At 41.0% G+C, this 5,706-nt stretch overlaps 1 pseudogene; it reads right to left on the bottom strand.

The window, feature by feature from the left end:
* LOC124896947 overlaps positions 1-2,352 on the bottom strand; it is a 48,019-nt pseudogene extending 45,667 nt beyond the window's left edge.
* Between the last annotated feature and the right edge of the window lie 3,354 nt (positions 2,353-5,706).

Below are 5,706 nucleotides of genomic sequence, written 5' to 3'. Positions count from 1 at the left end.
ATTCTTATTGGCGGCTTCTACAGCACCATTGGCCTCTGGGCGATATGAAGTAGAATTTCGATGTGCGATCTCAAACTGTTGACACACTTCTTGCATCAAATGACCATTGAGATTGGCAGCATTGTCTGTAATGATCATCTTAGGAATTCCAAATCTACAAATGATATTGGCATGAACAAAATCTACCACAACCTTCTTTGTCACTGACTTGAAAGTTATTGCTTCTACCCACTTTGTGAAGTAGTCAATGACTACAAAAATGAATCTATGCCCATTAGATGCCTTAGGCTCAATCGGTCCAATCATATCCATTCCCCAAGCCATGAACAGCTATGGAGCTGCCATTGCATGCAACTCAACAGGAGGAGATCGTATCAGATCACCATGTACCTGACATTGATGACACTTTCGAACAAATTGAATAGAATCTCTTTCCATAGTAAGCCAGTAATAACCCGCTCGAAGAATCTTCTTCGATAAAACATAACCGTTCATATGCGATCCGCATACTCCAGAGTGTATTTCAACCATGATTGCCGAGGATTCTCTTGCATCTACATACCTTAAAAGTCCCAGATCTGGGGTTCTCTTATACAAGATTCCCCCACTTAAGAAAAATCCACTAGCCAAATGCCTAATAGTCCTCTTTTGATCAATGGTGACATATGATGGGTATTCTCCTGACTGAATGTACCGCTTGATATCCAAGAACCAAGGTTCTCCATCAAGCTCTTCTTCAACCACATTACAGTAAGCATACTGATCAAGACTCTGTATATGCACTGGATCGATATAGGCTTTGTCAGGATGTTGGAGCATTGAAGACAGAGTGGCTAAAGCATCAGCAATTTCATTACGAATCCTGGGAATATGCCTAAATTTTACTAACACAAACCGTTGACATAGCTCCTGCAAGCATTATCGATACAGGATGAGCTTCAAATCTCGCGTCTCCCAATCGCTTTGAATTTGATGGATGAGCAAATCTGAATCTCCCAACACCAATAATTCTTGGACTCCCATATCAACAGCTAACCTCAAACCAAGAATGTAGGCTTCATACTCTGCCATATTGTTAGTACAGTAGAATCAAAGTTACGCTGTCACCGGGAAATATTGTCCCAACTCAGAGATAAGAACCGCACCTATTCCGACTGCTTTTATATTGACAGCTCCATCGAAGAATAACCTCCAACCTGGATCAGCATCTATAACGACTTCATCGACACACGACACTTCTTCGTCAGGAAAATATGTCTTTAATGGCTCGTACTCTTCATCGATGGGATTTTTAGCAAGATGATCTGCCAAAGCTTGGGCTTTCATGGCGTTTCGAGTCACATATACAATGTCGAACTCGGTAAGCAATATTTGCCACTTTGCCAATCGACCCGTCGGCATAGGCTTCTGAAAGCTATACTTCAAAGAATCTATGCGGGAGATGAGATAAGTAGTATAAGATGAGAGATAATACTTTAAATTCTGTGCCACCCAAGTTAGGGCACAACACGTCCTTTCAAGAAGAGTATACCTGGCCTCATATGCGGTGAGTTTCTTGCTAAGATAATAAATAGCCTGCTCCTTTTTGCCTGTGACATCATGTTGACCCAGGACACAACCGAAAGAATTATCCATGACTGATAAATATAAGATCAAAGGCCTAATAGGCTCCGGGGGTACCAGAACGGGCGGATTTGACAAATAACTTTTGATTCAATCGAACGCTTCCTGACATTCTTCAGTCCATTTTATCGCAACACTTTTTTTCAACAACTTGAATATGGGCTCACAGGTGGTTGTGAGTTGAGCAATAAACCTGCTAATGTAGTTCAGTCTACCAAGTAAACTCATCACCTCCGTTCTATTCTTGGGCAAGGGCAAATCCTGAATGACTTTGATTTTTGAAGGATCCAATTCAATTCCCCGACGGCTGACTACAAACCCTAACAGCTTTCCAGATGGAACTCCAAATACATATTTTGCCGGGTTGATTTTGAGATTATACCTGCGAAGCCTTTCAAAGAACTTTCTTAAATCTTCAACATGGTCGGCCTAACTTTTTGACTTAATAATCATATCATCCATGTAGACCTCAATCTCTTTATGCATCATATCATGAAACATAGTGGTCATGGCTCTCATGTATGTTGCTCCAGCATTCTTCAAACCGAACGGCATCACTCGATAACAATAAGTTTCCCATGGTGTGATAAAAGATGTCTTCTCCGTGTTTTCATCATCCATAATGATCTGGTGATATCCGGCATAGCAATTCACAAAAGAGGCAACCTCGTGTTTAGCACAGTTGTCTAACAGAATGTGAATGTTGGGCAGTGGAAAATTATCTTTCGGACTTGCTCTATTTAAATCACGGTAATCAACACACACTCGAATTTTGCCATCTTTCTTTGGTACGGGAACAACATTGGACGACCACATGGGATAGCGAGCTACTAGAATTACTTTGGCTTCAAGTTGTTCCATGATTTCCTCTTTAATTTTAATACTTACATCCGTTTTAAATTTCCTCAATTCTGTTTGACAGGAGGGAACGCGGGATCAGTTGTCAATTTGTGAGCCACTAATTCAGTGCTTAAACCAGGCATATCCTCATAAGACCATACAAAAACATCCTTATAATCAATTAATGCTTGAATCATTCCATTTTTTAGCTGTGGCAAGGCATGTACATTGATTTTAGTTTCCCTAACATCTTCTTAATCCCCTAGATTTATTGGCTCAGTCTCATTCAAATTAGGATTCGGTTTGTCTTCAAACTGTTCCAACTCTTTGGTTATTTCTTCTAGTGCTTTTTCTTCATCATATTCCCCATCCTGCTTTATTACATCTTGATTAGTTTGGATTTTAAGATCAGGCTGAAAAATCTGCATGCATGTCATGTCATTAGAATCAGCATAAAGAGAACTGTGTAAGAAAAAAAAAACAAAATATATTAGACACGAAACAAAAGGGACATTGCATTTCATTAAATAAAAGATAGAAGAGTTTAAACATAGATACCAACATAACATAAACAAACTAAAATCCGAATTACAACCCTGAAATAACTCAGCTAAACAGAAAGAAAAATAAAATAAACTACCAAAACTCCCTCCTGACGGGGAGAGGAGTGACTTCCCAATTATTGAGCCGAATAGCTGGACCTATGAATTGCACGTCTGCCATACTGGTACCTTCTCCTACTTCAACCATATCAACTTTAATACAAAGGTTCTGGAAGTCATCAACCAATTCAACCTCAAATTCCACATGCTTTGTGACACTGCTCTTAATAAATGATTCACTGAGTAGTGGCATTGGGCGAGGGAGTGACCATATTTCCTTTTTCCTTCACTTGGCTTTCTTCAGATCTTCAGCTGTAGGCTCAAATCCCAGATCAAACATGCCCAAGTTCTCACTCGGACATATGGGATGAACTATACCATGCAGAGATGCTCCCAAACCCTTTCCTGGCTCAAATCCGTATTTTCAAAGTTCACTCACCATCATGATAGAAGCAGAAGACAATTGCAGTCCCGGTATAGCCTGCCATTCAAGGATACGATTCACTGGCACTGTATCAAAAATTTGATAGACGAATGTATCCTCAACGTTATTTTCTTCAATAAGAGACAAGGGAGAATCTTCGTAGGCTAACAAATCTCCTTCACCATGAATAACTACTTCTTGCCTGTCATGCTCAAACTTAATCATTTGGTGCAGTGTAGATGCAACCGCGTTGGCCTTGTGGATCCACGGCCTTCCCAACAACAGATTGTAAGAGGATTCTACATTCAATACTTGAAACTATATGGCAAACTCAACAGGCCCTATGGTCAACATTAGTTTTATTTTGCCAATGGAATTTGATTTTGCACCATCGAAAGCCCTAACACATACATTGTTGGGTCTGATCCTGTCAGCACTAATATTCAACTTTTGCAAAGTAGAGATAGGGCAAATATTTGCACTTGAACCTCCATCAATCATAACGTGAGTGACATAGAAATCTTCACACTTCACTGTAATATAAAGGCCCCGATTATGCCCTGTACCTTCAACAGGCAATTCATCGTCAGAAAAGCTGATCCGATTGACCTCAAAGATTTTCCCAACCATTTTCTCAAGTTGGTTGATTGTAATCACCCTTGGAACATATGCTTCATTTAATACCTTCAGTAAAACATCACGATGCTCCTTGGAGTGCAACAACAAAGATAAAAGGGAAATTTGAGCAGGGGTTTTCTTCAACTGGTCTAATATTAAATACTCTGGCAACTTCATCTTCTTCAAAAATTCTTCGGCTTCCTCTTCGGTGATGGGCTTTTTGATAGATGACGGTTTACTCACCGTTGGCTTGGACTTTCTTAAGCTTTCAGGCACGAAGCATCTTTCTGACCTAGTCAAACCCCCTACCTCGTTTACATCTTCCATAAATTCTTTCCCATGATAGGTCATCACAGTCCGCCCATAATTCCAGGGAACCCTTTCCGTATCAACTATCAGAGGTTGAGTCACCGGTTTGAGCACAATAGGAGCTGCCAGTGCTCCTTTTACCGTCAAGATGGGCTGACTTAGAGCTCCCACCACTGTCAACTTAGGTTTATCCTGACTTAAATCAACATACCTTCTGGCGCCTTGTACTGTGATCAGGGGCTTCTTTATGCTTTCTAGGGCTTTATATTCTCCCATTCCTTCCCGGCTTATGGAGGGTAGTAATGGTGGGGAGGAATATACGGAGCTTGGGCGTAGACTTGGGCTTGGGATTGGGGATAGGGGCGAGGTGGTCTTTTGGGATAGGAATGGGTTCCAGCTACAATAGTTGCCACGTCCTCTTTCTTCTTTTTACCTTCAAATGCGCTAGATCCACCTTGAATCGCTTGTGTGGTGGCTTTTAAAGTGGCAAAACTCACTATTTAATCGGTCTTAATTCCGTCCTCTATCATCTCCCCCATTTTGAGGACTTCCATAAAGGACTTTTCCATTGCCGGAAGTAAATGTTGAAAATAGGTCTCATCCTGTGCCTGAATAAAAACTTCTACCAACTTACTTTCTTTCATTGGAGGCTTTACCCTAGCGGCTTGTTCATACCACCTTATCGCGTATTCCCTAAAACCTTCAGTGCTCTTTTTTTTCATGTTGACCAAGGATTTTTCCATCCGAAATCAGGTCGATGTTGTGCTGAAAATGTTGAACAAATTCAGAAGCCAAATCATCCCAGCTGTTCCATTTATCGATATCTCGATCGATAAACCATTCTGAGGCCAGATCTGAAAGACTCTCACCAAAGAAGGCCATGAGCAGTTCTTCCTTTCCTCCTGCAGCCCTCAACTGGTTGCAATAATGTCTTAAGTGTGCCACGGGATCACTGTGTCCTGCATACTTCTCAAACTTAGGCATCTTAAAACCGAGGAGAAGGTTCATGTCTGGGAACGTGCAAAGATCTTTATAGGAAACACTCCTATAATCTCCGATTCCTTGTAAATTCTTCATAGCCTGTTCTAAACTTTTCAATTTCCGGGCTATGATATCCTATCCCTATGCTGCGACAGGTTTCTCTATATCAAATGGAAATGCTGGCGGTTGAGTGTACCCATACGGTTAATTCATTTGCAAAGTAGGCTCTGGGGCGTAATATTGACTATCTGAAACCTTCAGTACTGGCTCACTGGCAGACCTAGGAAGCCTCATTATGGGACGCACAGC

This window comes from Capsicum annuum, chromosome 3 (genome assembly GCF_002878395.1).
Source record: "Capsicum annuum cultivar UCD-10X-F1 chromosome 3, UCD10Xv1.1, whole genome shotgun sequence".
NCBI classification, from domain to species: Eukaryota; Viridiplantae; Streptophyta; class Magnoliopsida; order Solanales; family Solanaceae; genus Capsicum; species Capsicum annuum.
Note: the sequence above shows the minus strand (reverse complement) of the source record. Positions and strands in the feature narration are given on the sequence as shown.